The sequence below is a fragment of the Pyxicephalus adspersus genome, chromosome 2 (genome assembly GCF_032062135.1).
Source record: "Pyxicephalus adspersus chromosome 2, UCB_Pads_2.0, whole genome shotgun sequence".
NCBI classification, from domain to species: domain Eukaryota; kingdom Metazoa; phylum Chordata; class Amphibia; order Anura; family Pyxicephalidae; genus Pyxicephalus; species Pyxicephalus adspersus.
In genome coordinates, this window is record NC_092859.1 from 60579109 (window position 1) to 60594834 (window position 15726).

The window sequence follows — 15726 nt, forward strand, 5'->3', positions numbered from 1 at the left end:
ATGTACCCTAGAAAACCATCAATATTGTACTTAAAACTTGCTGTTACAGTATTATCTTTCAACATTGTGAAATGTTCATCTATTTATTTATTTATTTTACGCATGTATGTAGACAGTCAACAAATGTATTATTATTTTCTGTACACAGTTGCACTCCGATGTCCACAAGTCCCCTGAGGAAGCCAATATAGGTGAAACGCAACGGGACACGACATCTACCTGTCCTTATACCTTACTTTTGCTCGCTAAGTAATCATTGTCTAGTTTTCGCAACCCCCACTGCATTTTGTCCAGTGCGGAAAGAAATTTAGGAATAATTCACAAATTGTGAAGTATAACATTGAATGTGTTTGATCCACCATTGGTTTTTCAATATATTGCTGCACCTTAAATACCATGACTTTTCTTGTTTCTTCATTTACCATATACTTATCAGGGTATATTAGAGGAGGTAAATTGGAGCATTATTCTAAATTTACACTAGAGATCTGGATAGCTTTACCTGGTGGATTGGCAAAGGGTTTGAGCGAAATCATGACATTATAAATGTGAGTGATATCTCTAGTTTTGAATACTTGGTTAGTAAAAAGGAAATGCCAAGTCACAAGTATTTTTGCTGCTATTTTTGTGTTCCAAGATTCAGCAGGCTCCCCGCCCAATGCGACTTACTGCATATATCGCATGTAAGGTCAAATTTAATTCCTTTACACTGTATTAATGACCTCCTCGCATAAATTCAAATTTATGTGTTCTTGGGAAGAAGATTTGGGGATCTCCTTACCCAGGGAGAAGTGCAATGAAGCTGCCTATGCGTTTTCTAAAATCTTACTCAACTTAGCTTTGGTGAAAGCAAACTATAAAGTGTTAATAAGATAATACTTGGTACCAAAGAGGTTGTCAAAATGAATCCCGTCAGCTTCTTCCCTATGTTTTAGAGGATGCGATACCAGGGGTACGATGCTACATATGTGGTGGTCCTGCCCAGTCTCCCAGGCTTATTGGAGATCACTTCCAGGGTCTTGGAGCAGACTGTGCGGGTAACTCCTAAGGTAGCTCTTTTTAGCAGTTGTGATCTGGTTGTTCCTAAATCCTCATTGAAACTTTTGAAACTTGCTGGCGGCTCGGCTCAAATCATGCTGGTGGCTCAGATCATACTTCCTAAGTCTTGGAAATCTGGTACCATAGTGCCTGACCCATTTTTTGCTAAGATGGACTGGATTATGGTCAACAACAAGATGACACATGAGCTTCTCAATAAAATTGAGAAATTTGATAGGATCTGGGACCCCTGGAAAAGATTTAAATTTCTTATCACAAATAATTAAGGCTTCCTATGTTTAGAATTGTGTTTATACACCTCCCTCCCCCACCCCTCATAACCTTATGTTTTTTCTTTGGTCCGTGTTGGTAAATATTATGTTATAATATTATTATTAGTTCACTATTGGGTTTTTGGGTCTAGAAATCTAGAGGATACTGATTGGTGGTGAGAGCATAATTCATTATTCTGTGTATTCTCTTTTCTCTGTCTAATCAGAGGGATAGTGAGAAGGGAAGCAGCATGTGAAAGTGCAGCAGAAAAAAATAATAATCCCTAATTCACATATGTCCTGTGCAACTCATTTCTGCTAGCCACTCACTTTGTATGCTAATGTCTCAATCATCAAATTTAATGTGACATAGTGACATGTGTCATTCCACTAAGCCACTTTATTAAAAAAAATGACCATATAACTGAATTATTTTCCTTTCCCATAAATAATATCTCTATGGAGACATTATTTAAGCAAATTAGAACATTATTGAACGTAACCAGGTGGGAAATTGCAGGGAAAAGAACAAAGTCACTGGGGAACAATTTTAAACACATTTTTTGTTGACTTGAATTTTTAAACTTATTTACACTAAAATAGGTATGCTGATTCTGAAAGTGCAGTTAGTTTTCTTCTATTACATCAGGTTTTTTTCTCTATTGCTTAATATTGCGATTACAGTAGTGTGGATTTGTATAGGCTATTCATTTACATGCAAGACACTGTTGTCAGCGGTTGTATGTAGTGAATTTCTCATCATAGTGAATCACGTATTTCCTTTCTTTCAGATCATGTTTTGCTCTGCTGTTTCTCTTCGCAAGTGCCTAAACAACCCTGATTTGTTTTGTTATATCTGTGGCAGTTTTCACAATTTCCCGTCAAAGGGCAATTATCAGCACATTTGTAGAGCAATCCTATTTGGAATATTTCAAAGTTAAACTTGGTGATCAAGATAAGTCTTGGGCCCCTCATGTAAAACCTGATTCATCAAGCAAAATTGGAAGCTTGCTTTTGCGTGCGTAAACTCATTCCGGAATCGGACAGCAAATCCTATTTATCAACCAAATTTCAGCCATCAAGAATATGCTGGCATATTCTTTCAGCAGTTATCAACTGAAATGATTGGTTACATAGGCGCCTACCTAAGCGCTTACGATGCCTGACCTGAGGATTTGCCTGGTGTTAAATACTTGTGAATTGGGGCAGGCGAGACCTCGCTTTTGCCAGCCGACTAGATCATCACACAAAAGTCACAAACACACACACACGTTCTTGTTTGCTGTTATAGATACAGTGTGTGTATCTCTCTCTCTCTCTCTCTCTCGCTCTCTCTCTCAATATATATATATATATATATATATATATATATATATTGTGACACCAATGCAGGATTGGTGGTAGAAGGGAGGTATATTTGTGGTGGAGGATGCGCAAGTGGTGGAGGATGCGGGCAGCGCAATAAAGTCTGAAAATGGATGAAGTGGTAAAGGCCCTGATACAGTCTACGGCAGCCCAGCAGGAGGCAACCCTGCACAAATGCAACCCTGCAAGAGGCCAACCGCTTGCTGTCTGCACAGCTGGCCACCCTGAGAGAGGCCACGAGTAGAGACCATCAAGTCTTGCAGGAAGTGGTGCAGCATGTGGCAAGTCTTCCAGTAATACAGCCAGGATAAGAGCAGACAACTATCCATGTGGGTCACTTTTTGCAAAAGATGACAGCAGAAGATGATGTGGAAGTTTACCTGGTCACCTTTGAGAGGACAGCAGTGCGAGAGGCTTGGCCAAAGGCACGGTGAGCAGGACTGCTCGCCCCATTTCTTGAAGGTGAGGCGCAAAAAGCCTATGTTGACCTGGAACCTGAGGCTGCCCAGGACTTTGATAAACTGAAGTCTGAGATCCTGGCTCGGCTAGGTGTTAACCTAGCAGTCAGAGCCCAGAGAGTACATCAGTGGACATATAAAATGGATAAGCCCCCACGTTCGCAGATGTTCAATCTCATGCATTTGACTCGGAAGTGGCTACAACCAGAGATGTTATTAGCCCCCGACGTGGTGCAGTGGGTGGTCCTCGACAAGTTCCTGAGATCGTTACCCCCAGCTCTAAGGAAGTGGGTGAGTCATGGGGACCCCAAGACAGCAGACCAGCTGGTGGATCTGGTGGAGCGATACTCTGTGGCTGAGGATCTTCTAAATAACTCTCAGCCCTCAACCCCACAGATTCCGCGAGTTCCTGGTAAGACTGTTATGGGGCGTAAGGGAGCTGGGAGAAATGTTAAGACTTTAAATGACGAAGATACTGAGACTGTGGGATCAGGAGAGCCCAAGGTGTATAATTTTGGAGTAAACAAAGGACATATAGGATGTTTTCGGTGTAAGGAGTTCGGACACATTGCAGTGAACTGTCCTATAACTACTGAACCAATGCAATGTGATGTTACCTTTATGAAAAACCGCATGTCTATGTTTGCACAAGTGGTATGTACTGCAGCAGGTTCAGACAGCCCGGAAAAACATTTGTGTGAGTTAAAAGTGAATGATCAAAGTGTGACTGCGCTGCTAGACTCAGGGAGTGTAGTAACTCTGGTGAAAGCAGGCCTTATAGGCCCCTCTGACAGTGAATCAGACACATTCACGGTGACTTGTGTTTTGGGAAACCTGTGAATACCAGACAACCCTTGCTTATATTACAACTCCCTATGGGTCAGTGCTTCATAAAGTGGGATTAGTCCCAGCACTAATGCAGGAGGTGATTCTTAGGAGAGATTTTCCACATTTTTGGAAATTATGGGAGTCCAAGTTGGAACCAAAAAGAGGTGCACCGCAGATATTGACAGCATCAGATATAAGCCCAGAACCCTTAAAGGATTCCCCACTAGGGGAGGTAGTTGAGGTATCGACAGATAGCTCCATCCCTTTTCCATTCTCTGTTATGGCCGGAGACCTAGATGAGTCTGCGTCAGGGACGGAGACAGAAGGGGTGACACTTCAGGGTATGCCTGACCTAGACGTTAGGAAAGACGACTTCCAAAGTGAACAAATGAAGGACCTTACCCTTACGTGAGCCAGAGAGAATATAAAAGTGGTAAATGGAAATCCTGTGGAGTCGGGTTCTAGGCTTGCTTTTCCTTACATTCTAGAGAATGACTTGTTGTATCAAATAGACAAGAAGGGAGAGGAGGTGGTACAGCAGTTAGTGGTTCCAAAGCCCTACAGGAGAACCGTTCTGGATCTGGCACATGGACACATTATGGGGGGCCATTTAGGGATCCAGAAAACTACTGAAAGAATTTTAGAAAGATTTTTCTGGCCTGGAATGCATGGAGACATTAAAGCATATTGGGAATCCTGCCCTCAGTGTCACATTACAGCCCCTATGCCCCATTTCCGCAGCCCTTTGGTGCCCTTGCCAATTATTGAAATACCCTTTGAGCGCATCGGGATGGATTTGGTTGGCCCCCTAATAAAATCAGCTCAGGGTCACCAGCATAATTTAGTCATAATGGATTATGCTACCCGTTACCCCGAGGCCATACCTTTGCGCAATACTTCATCAAAGACCATCGCAAAAGATAAAGATGGGAAAAATTGGGACTTTTTGCTCCCATACCTGCTGTTTGCCATAAGGGAAGTACCGCAGTCATCCACAGGGTTTTCACCTTTTGAGCTTGTGTACCATAGGCATCCACGTGGTTTGTTAAATGTGGCTAAAGTAACGTGGGAAGCACAAGCCACACCGTACAAAAGTGTAATAGAGCATGTGTCACAGATGCAGGACAGGATTTCAGCAGTCATGCCAATTGTTAAGGAACATATGGAACGGGCTCAAGGAGTACAGAAAATGATTTATGATAGGGGGGCCAAGATCTGAACATTTGCGCCAGGAGGTCGAGTACTAGTTCTTCTCGTCCCCACCGTGGAGAGTAAATTTATGGCTAAATGACAAGGCCCATTTGAAATTATTGAAAGAGTGGGTGAACTATAAAGTATACCAACCAGGTAAAAGGAAGCTAGAACAGATTTACTATATAAATCTGTTATACCCTTGGAAAGACCGGCCAGTCCTGGCAGCAGCACATGCTCCATCCATCAATGCTGGGGCAACAATGCCTGATGTCAGAATAGCTGAGGCTCTGTCCGATGTCCAAAAAAAGGAAGCCAGACAGCTGGACGCTCAGAACAGAGGGTTTTTTTCTGAAAAGGCAGGGCAGACACCACTCATAAAACACGATATCATAACTGAACCTGGGATTAGGGTCCATGTCAAACCCTATAGGATTCCTGAAGCCAGATGAGAGGCAGTCTCAAAAGCAGTGAAAGAGATGCTGAAGTTGGGGGTAATTTAGGAGTCTCATAGTGAATGGTCAAGCCCTATTGTATTAATTCCAAAGCCTGATGGTACCATAAGGTTCTGTAATGATTTTAGGAGGTTGAATGCTGTGTCTAAGTTTGACGCCTACCCTATGCCACGGGTGGACAAGCTTATTGATCGACTGGGTACAGCCCGTTACATTACGACCTTAGACCTGAGAAAGGGGTATTGGCAAATACCCCTGACGGACGCTGCCAAAGAGAAGACAGCATTTTCCACACCTGATGGCCTATTCCAGTATGTAACTATGCCTTTTGGCCTGCATGGGGCTCCTGCAACACTTCAGCGGCTAATGGACAGAGTTTTGAGGCCACATAGACAGTACTCTTCTGCTTATCTTGATGACATAGTGATACATAGTGCGGACTGGGAGACACACCTACTCAAAGTACAGGCAGTGATTGATGATTTGAGGAGAGCAGGGTTGACTGCGAACCCCAAGAAATGCAGCATTGGTCTAGAAGAAGACAAGTACTTGGGTTACATTATTGGGAGAGGTGTAGTCAAGCCCCAAGGAGCCAAGATTGAAGCCATACAGAACTGGCCCCAGCCTGTAAATAAGAAACAAGTGATGGCATTCCTGGGGATTACTGGCTATTCTAGACGTTTCATACCCAATTTTGCAACTATAGCAGTTCCCCTAACTGATCTCACCAAGGGAAGCGGGTCAGGGATGATAAAATGGAACGATGAAGCAGAGGAATCGTTTCAGACTCTAAAGCGGGCCCTTTGTTCCCAACCAGTATTGATGACCCCTGACTTTAAAAAAGAATTTGTGGTACAGACAGATGCTTCTAACTCAGGAATAGGGGCAGTGTTGTCACAGAATATGAATGGAGAGGAGCATCCCGTGCTTTACTTGAGTCGGAAACTAAATAAGCATGAGAGGAACTACGCAGTGGTAGAGAAGGAGTGTTTGGCCATCAAGTGGGCTTTAGAATGACTCAAATATTACTTGTTAGGTCGGAAGTTTCAGTTAGTCACTGATCATGCCCCTCTGAAGTGGATGAACCTGAGCCGAGAGAAAAATAGCAGAGTGACAGGATGGTTTGTGGCCTTGCAGGCTTACAATTTTACAGTGGAACACAGGCCAGGAAAATCACGTCACGGGTGTCTGTCTGTTAGTTTCAGTTGCTCAGTCCCACTTGCCTGAGCAGAGGGGGGGGGGGATATGTGACACCAATGCAGGATTGGTGGTAGAAGGGAGGTATATTTGCCCAAGATTCCTCTCCTATGTGAAGTAGCAGGTGGAAAACTCACCTGCGAGGTAATTAATGAAGCAGCACTAAGGGTGGGGTTATAACAGAGCCAGGAACTCAGTCAGTCTCTGTCTGCCTGGGGACACAGGAAGTTGGACTGTGTGAATGAACTCAGACCTGAGTGCAAGGTTGCTGAAAGCTTTGTTTGGAGCTGATAGGGAGAAGCCTTCCAGCTGATAGACAGGAACAGCGGATGTATAGTAAGTGCCGGACAGGCGAGGTTTTTTTTTGCTACTTTTGTTATGTTATCCGCAACCTTTAAATAAACCTGACTACAAGTCAGCTTAAAACCTTTACCTCAGTGTGTGATCAGAATTGGATGAATCAGACAAGTGTCCTTTGACCCCAGTAAAGACGATCCTGAACTTAACCCCTCACAATATATAAAATTATTATGAATACATGTCTAGATATCTATGAAAAATATATAAATACTTTGTTAGGAACTGCTCATCTGGCCGATGACTCCGTGATGTGTGCCAACGCAATATAAAATACTATTTGTTCTGTCCAGAGATGTCATTTGCAACAGCCAGGAGAACTAAGATAGCAGCAGCCCCTGCTTCCCCTTAGCCATGCAGGATAGATTTTTGGCATCCCCAGCATCCATTGGTAGGCTGTGCACAGCTGAAGGGGATTCTAGAGGCTGATCAGCTCCGGACTTAGTCCTGTATTGTCATTGGCTGCTGGGACTTTATAGCCACCTTGCTTTCAGTCTTCTGTGCCTGTTATAGCGTCTACTGAGCTTACCTGCATTGGAGTGATTTTTGAGTTTTCTGTTACTGACCTGTGCCTGTTCCTGACTATCTGTTGAACTCTGCATGGACCGACCTCTGCTTGTGCCTTTTTTTTTTGTACTTCGCTTGGTGGACTGATTTCCTGTGTTTTGACCTCGGCTTGTTTTTGGATTTCCTGACATTCTGTACTCAGTATTTGTGGGCTTTGTACTCTGTATTAGTGGGCTCTGGGGTTGGCTGCCGGCCTATCTCCAGACACCATCCTTTACCCACCAAGTCCTGGGGGCAACCAAGTGCTTGGAGATGCAACCTGTCTCCCGAGGCTGAGAGGGGGCTGCTATAGGTGAAGACTGCGGCGATACCAATAGATTGGGGGATTGGTGTCTGGGGAATACTGGTATTGACCTGGGCCTTACATACATATTAATATAGTCAAAAAATGCAAATATATATATATATATATATATATGTATATGTATGCTTAAAAATGCATGTAAACATTTCTGCCACGTTTTTATGCGTTTTTATGCATGTTTACAAGCGATTGTAAGCTTTTTAGAAAGCTTCTATTGAAAACAATAAGGGTTTTTTCAAGTGTTTTTAGCAGGACTTTGGAACCTGGAAGCCCCCTTTAATAGGGAGACTCCCAGATTTCTGCCACCCCACCCTGAGGAATTAATAAAGGATACATTAAACCCCTTACTCCTTTTCTGTGTTAGAATATGTGTAAAAATACACAAAATGAGCACAGATGTGGGACTACTGACAGTGTGGGATCCCCAGGCGCTAAAGAAAAGTCACCCCATTCACCTCTAGTGCTGAATGGATGAACAAGGGAAAACCCAGATGACAGCTCAAGCATCATCAGGAATCCCCTTTGCTCAGTCAATCACGGAGCACTAGAGCTGAATGGCCTGAATTGTCCTCATTTACCCCTAGTGCCTGGGGATCCAACACGGCCAGTAGTATCACAGCTGTGCTCATGTCATGAATGTCAGCTGCTGTGGCAATCATGCTGTCATTGTGGGATAACCTGTAAAAAAAAAAAAAAAAAAAAAAAAAGTTTAAAAGTTACACTAAACACACACACATTTAATAAATGACTAACATTAAAGCATTCAAATTGCATATTGGTTTGGTAGTAGGTGAAGGCAACATTTCTTGGGCCATTTTTGAACTATTTTGGCTTGATATGGAAGTGTGGGTTTACATGTGTTTGTGTTTTATTGTTTGCTTTCGTCATGTCAATTTAGTGGTGTCTGTTTGGTCTCCATATTTTACTGTTACCTTTTTGAAATGTTTCTTTTTTGAATAAATTTGTTAGAACAAAAAATTACAAACAACATTTTTCAGTTTTTATGTAATATCCTTTACAACCTCCCAGGATATTTTAACCTTGGGTGGTCCCACAGACCTACAACTTAACCAGTCAATTGTGCTTGTTTTTATGCAGTTGTTTTCTATGAATTGTTGAAAGGCTAAAAACAGCACAATTGTCTTGTTAAATCCTAGTTGTTTGATGCGCATCGTTGTGTGCTAAACCTCAGGAGTCTGCTGCGCATTGTTGTGCGCCAATGCGGACCCGCTATGTGCACGTGAACTATCAGTTGAAAAACGCACCACTTTTGCAGAGAAGGATCCTCATTCGGGTAAGTTTTTCTTTTTAGGTGTATATTGTTTGATTCCCTTCATGTGCACTCATGTATGTACCTACATGCATCTATGTATGTAGGCATTTATATATATATATGTGTACATATACATGGAGAAGAGAAATTATAGGAAGAAATAGACAAAGAGGGTTTTTTTTGGCAAACTGCTTAACATGCTTCAAATTGAAAAGATTGCCTATTTTTCCTAAGATTTCTCATGGGGTTGGCTTAAAGCAACATTCATGAATGATATTGTTTTGATTAAAGGAGGAATCCACCTTTATGTGCTTCCATTACCAAGCTGAGGTGAGTAAGTAAATATATAGTGGGCCAAGATCTAAAATGGCATTCAAACCTGCATAAACACCCTGAAAGGCTGGAAAAACAAGAAAATATGTTTGTTGCAAAGTCTATTTGTCCCTGTAAGTTTTGAATACTAGTACTAATAAAATTGTGTATACACCTAAATAATGCATACAATCCAGTATTTAAGGAGCAAATGTAAGTGGAGCAACAACAGAACATCTGTTCCTTTCTAAGAGTGCCTGATCCTGCTTGTGAGCAGGCTTGTGTAAGCCCATTTTTAGTGATAATGTTGTTTTCTAAAAATGTAAGGGTGCACATGTGTTTTAGTATAAAAAAAAAATATATATATATGGTCGTATGCATATGTTCAGTACATGCGACTGCCGAAACGTTATGCGTATGTGCAAATGTGTAGCAAACGCATGTTTTCCACCTAGCAGAAGTGAAACCGGAAGTTTCATATCTGCATTCTGAACAGGCAACGCACATTGATTTCCTGCGCTACATTATTTGGGTACGTTTCTTTTGTTTATTTTTTTTGTGTTTCTTTTCTTGTTTTAGTTGTTGACCATACATGTATGTCCATGTATACATGTATGTCTATGCATACACATTTAAGTGTGTGTGTGTGTGTGTGTGTGTGTGTGTGCATAATGCATTGTAAAGCCTTGGGATTAGCTAAGACCACAGCCAGCACGCTTTCCACCAAAAGAGTGTAAGAAACACAAGCCTTTATTGGAATAACTAAAAAACAACTTCATTCCAGCAACTCAGGGAGGTTATAAACAATAGAGAAAATGACTAAGTAGAGAAAAAGACCTCAGCTTAGTGGGGGAATTCTCCATAGTCCATCAGGATGTCCCCACGATAAGGATGAGTCCAATACATGTCTCTCGTGGGGGTCCAATCCCCAGCCCATAAATCAATGAAATCAACTCGGCATCACCACTTCTAGCTTGATTCCCCACAAGCTTAATTGCAGGCCACTTCCTGCAATTTTACATCCCCTTCCCTCTTGCACACCTAAGCCCTAATGGGATTCCCACCTTCCTTCTGGGCAGGTGCAAGTCCTGGTGTGTACCTAAATGGACTGAAGAAGCCCACCCAATTCTTTCCCTTTCAGTCCGGACTTCGGGTCCCGTGACAACTAGGAAATAAATACAGCAACATAGTTGCCTAACATAAAAATAATCCCAGACTCCTTTCCTGACACAGCAATCCAAAAGGGCCAGCGCCTATATATAGGGGAAATGTACCTTCCATCAAGGATCCAACCCTGCGATCCTGGATCCTGTACATTCCCCCCCCCCCCCGGCACAACACCGAGGCAATGTATTCTGGAAACTCTGGTACTCTGTACCACTGTAGAGGTAAACTCTTGTGGAGGGAGAAACCACCTTGTTACCTGTGCATTGGCTGCCTTATTTTTCCTTATCCAAGCTAGAGGAGCGTGGTCAGAATTTTTTTTCCCTAACAGGTATTAGCGGAAAGAGTCCAGTGACCACTTGACTGCCAGGCACTCCGGCTCTACTACCGCATAATTTTTTTCAGCCGCTGTCAGTTTCCTGCTTAGAAAAACTACGGGATGATTCTCCCCATCAATAACCTAGGACAGAACAGCCCCCAATCCTACGTCTGAAGCATCAGTTTACACCACAAATTCTCGTTAAAAATCTGGCGAAACCAAAACGGGCTGTCGGCACAGTGCCGTTTTTAGATCCAGGAAGGCTTTTTCTGTATCCTCATTCTATTTAATCATTACTGACTTGTGGCCTTTGGTCAGATCAGGAAGGGGGGCTGCTATGGTTGAAAAATTGGTAACGAATCGTCAGTAGTAGCCGACAATCCCTAAAAAAAAAAAAAAAAAAAGCTCGGACCTGTTTCTTGGTGAGGAGACGAGGCCAGTTTTGAATTGCTTTCACCTCTGGTTCACCTGAGGTGTCACCAGTCCCTTACCTACAATGTATCATAGGTGCTTTGCCTCCTCAAACCCAACATCACATTTTTCGGGGTTCACAATGAACCCTCCATTTTCCAGACTATTCAGTACTGCCCGGACCTTCAGCAGGTGAGTCTCCCAGTCTCTGCTGAAAATTACGATATCATAAAGATAGACTGATGCATATGCTTGATAGGGCAGTAACAGCTTGTCCATAACTCATTGGAATGTGGGAGGGGCAGTCTGCAAGCTGAACTGCCTCCTTTTATACTGGAAGTGACCGTCTGGTGTGGAGAAAGCACTTTTCTACCTGGCCTCATTTGGTCAAGGGTATTTGCCAATACCCCTTGGTCAAATCCAGAGTGGTGATAAAGTGCGCAGGGCCTAATCTCTCCATTAACTCATCCACTCGGGGCATGGGATACCCATCAAACCTTGATATCTCATTTAACTTCCAGAAGGCATTGCAAAACTGCAGGGTCCTGTTGGGCTTCGGGACCAACACGATGGGACTGGACCACTCCCTCTGTGATTTCTCAATGACCCCATTAAAGCATCTGGCTCTGCAAAATATGTGGCTCCACCACTCTTCATAGTTAGCCAGACATCAATCATCTGTGCAGTAATATGGCTAAGTGGCAAATAGCTAACTACCATCTCCTGCTGGTCAGTGGCCTCTCTAAGCCGAACAGTCTTCCCAGCTGCTGCTGCCGTCTAAGTAATATTATCATGGCTCAGCATGACCCCCTTTGGCTGTTCAGTAGTTCCAGAGATATAAATCAAAGTACAGCATTGGTTGGGATTCTGTGAAGAGATAATTTGGTCCGGTTCACCATCTGGGACATCGTTTCCAAGCTGCATTATTCAGCCCATGTGTAAAGGTTTGGCCTCTTCTCTTTTAGTTCATCCTTGTATTGCACAATTGCTTTTAAATGGGACAGCTGATCCTGAACCTGAAGAATTTTTTGCAGTTGTTTATGGTTTTCCACCACAAGAATAGGTTAGGTCCAAACATTTCATTTGTTGAAGACTAAACTTCGGACAGAAAGGCCCACAAACAAACAGCAACTGAAATCAGTAGCAGGCCTGGCATAGTATTAAAAAGGAAGAGACCCAGCATCTGGTGATGTCCATGAGCTCAAGACGACAAGCTGTCATTGCCAGCAAAGGGGTTTTCGACCAAGTATTATAATGAACATTTTATTTTTAGTTTTTTAATTTGTCCAATTACTTTTTATCCCCTGAAATGAAGTGATTGTGTTAAAAACAAAATCACATTTTTCCTCACATTATTTATGCAATCGTTTTGTTCAACACACTGAATTAAAGCTGAAAGTCTGCAGTTCAACTGCATCTGAGTTTTCATTTAAAATTAATTGTGGTAATGTACAGAACCAAAAATAGAAAAAAGTTGTCTCTGTCCAAATATTTATGGACCTAACTATACTGACAAACTTCTACAGAATTGGTTGTGTGGATGTCCACAGCAAACCCTCCAGCAAGTATCGCTCCAATATCAGCAATGAACCGCTCTGCAGAGTTAAACCCGAGGATGCCAACTCCATGGAATCGTTCCAGGCCTAACTTAAGAAACCCTTTGGCAGCCATCCTGCACTGTTCATAGTACTATTTGTAAGTCAGTTTGTTCCATTGGTCTCCCTGTTTATATTCAAGAGCAACATAATCACCATATTTCCCAACAGTATCTTCAAACAACTGGGGAATGGTGACTGGAGGCAGACTGGCTACACTAGACTCTTCCATCCATAGTCCACACAACCATCCAGAAGTGTAATCCAGAATTTCAAATCAGACGTAGAGATATTTGAGAAAACCATAAATGTCGCTTCAGGATTTGCATCATTCACACGCGATTCATCTTTGTTTTGCTTTGACGGCTCCTCACTTTCTTCTGCACAGCTTTGTGCTGGTGATATATGTATGTCTTTTAAACACAAATCATGCTCCAATGTGTCACATGTATTCTTCCCTATTTCAGTAGCAGCACTCATTACCACAGTAGACACATCCGGATCACACTGCAATGTTACCGAGACTAATGATAAAGCAGAAACAGCACAGCACAGGTCCCCATGGCTTACCCACCACTGTAACTTCTAAGGCAGGAACCGCAGAAACTGGTTTACCACAAGGCGTTCCACTATCTGGGGACCGGTCAGTGCCTCAGGCTGCAGCCACTTGGTAGTCAACTGTGTAAGATCATGCATCTGGGACCGGGGGGATAGACCGATTCGGTATCTCCACTTAAACACCTGCGATCTCTGCTTTGAGCCGGCAAAGATCTCTGCTTTGAGCCGGTAATAATTGGGAGTCCCTTGGGGTACAGTCCTAATACTTCTGTGGCTCCCCAGCCAGGAAAGGGGCAATGAGGCCACCCCATTTATCTTGGGGTCACCCTTTCCTTTCAGCAGTCCTCTCAAACGTTACTAGAAAGGTTTCAACATCATCTGTAGGTGTCAACTTTTGGGGAAAATGGCTGGCTCCCTTCATGGCCTGGTTGCTAGAGGCAACCCCCATGGTTTCTTGCCCCTCTGTTAGCCACTGTACAGTCTCAGCCAACATCCTTGATTGTGCCTCTGTGGAATCCTGTAAGGCCGCAGGTTGGCTGCTGTTGCTTCCCTAAGCGCTACCATCTGCCCCTCTGTGGCTTTCTGCTGGCTGGTCACGCTCCTCTGTAGCTGCACAGTGGCTAGTGCCAGTTTTGGAAGCGAAAAACTTTTCCTGCAGTGCTGTTGCCCGCATCCTCCACCAGTTTTAATGTCCTGGGATTAGCTCAGACCGCAGCCAGCACACTTTCCACCAAAAGGGTGTAACAAACACAAGTCTTTATTGAAATAACTACATAAACGGTATTTTTAGCAACTCAGGGAGGTATAAACAATAGAGAAAATGACTTACTTCAGCCTAGTGGTGGAATTGTCCATAGTCCATTAGAATGTCCCCACCATAAGAATGAGTCCAATACACATCTCTTAGGAGGGTCCAATCCACAGTCCAATAATCAATTAAATCAAGTCGGCATCAACAGCAACACCACTTATAGCTTGATTCCCCACAAGCTTGTTTGCAGGCCACCTCCTGCAATTCTATCTCCCTTTCCCTTTTGCACACCTGAGCCCTTATGGGATTCCCAGCTTCCTGCTGGGCAGGTGCAAATCCTGGTTTGTATTTAGATGGACTGAAGAGGCCCACTTCAGTCCGGAGTCAATCCTTCCCCTTCAGTCCGGAGTCCGTGTCTCGTGACAACTAGGAAAAAAATACAGCAACATAGTTGCCTAACATATTAATAATGACAAACTCCTTTCCCGACACACTAGACCAGGGGTCAGCAACCTTTTGAGTCGAAAGAGCCAAAAATTACAATTTACAAAATTTCAAAGTTTTTAAAGAGCCGCACAATTTTTTCTTGCCAACAATAAATAGTACTCGCATAAATAAAGTTTTTTGATAAAAAAAAAACGAATCTATTTATTCATAAGAAAAATTATCTATTTATTCATATAAAAGTAGTGTTTTTCACAACAAATTAGATAATATATATATATGGCATTATTAGATAATTACCTATTTAAGTAAAAAATTAAAACAAGTAAACATTTACTTACAACACTAACTTGTACTTCAATAACAAACAATTGAGCAAACAAATTCCATGGGAGCGATGGCTTTGCATGGTTTTAGAAAGTTTAGATAACATTAGATGACATTTCATTTTCCTCAGAATTCTGTAATGGTGAAACAGGTACAAACATTTTGATTTTCCATGTATTGTTGCTAAACTGCCCACTTTTGTATTTTATTGTAGAAATATAGATACCTTTAGGCACCGATTCTATCTCTCAGCCTGGCTTTTTGTGAAGCTGCAGCTCTTTAATTCAGTCTGTCGGAAGCTATTCTATCACTCAGCCTGGCTTTACACGACACCCCTCCCCCGTGACACGGGTCCTCACTGTCTTCAGTTCCTCGGAAGCTCTCGAGTGTCACGGGGGAGGGGTGTTGTGAAAAGCCAGGCTGAGAGATAGAATAGCTTCCGACAGACTGAATTAAAGAGCCGCAGCTTCACATCTAAAGAGCCGCATGTGGCTCACGAGCCGCAGGTTGCCGACCCCTGCACTAGACTAAAAGGGTCAG

At 42.8% G+C, this 15726-nt stretch overlaps 2 pseudogenes; both read right to left on the reverse strand.

The window, feature by feature from the left end:
* Nucleotides 1-11582: 11582 nt before the first annotated feature.
* LOC140322025 (long-chain-fatty-acid--CoA ligase ACSBG2-like) lies at nt 11583-12587 on the reverse strand (annotated as a pseudogene).
* A 424-nt stretch (nt 12588-13011) lies between these two features.
* Nucleotides 13012-14112, reverse strand: LOC140322418 (long-chain-fatty-acid--CoA ligase ACSBG2-like; annotated as a pseudogene).
* Between the last annotated feature and the right edge of the window lie 1614 nt (nt 14113-15726).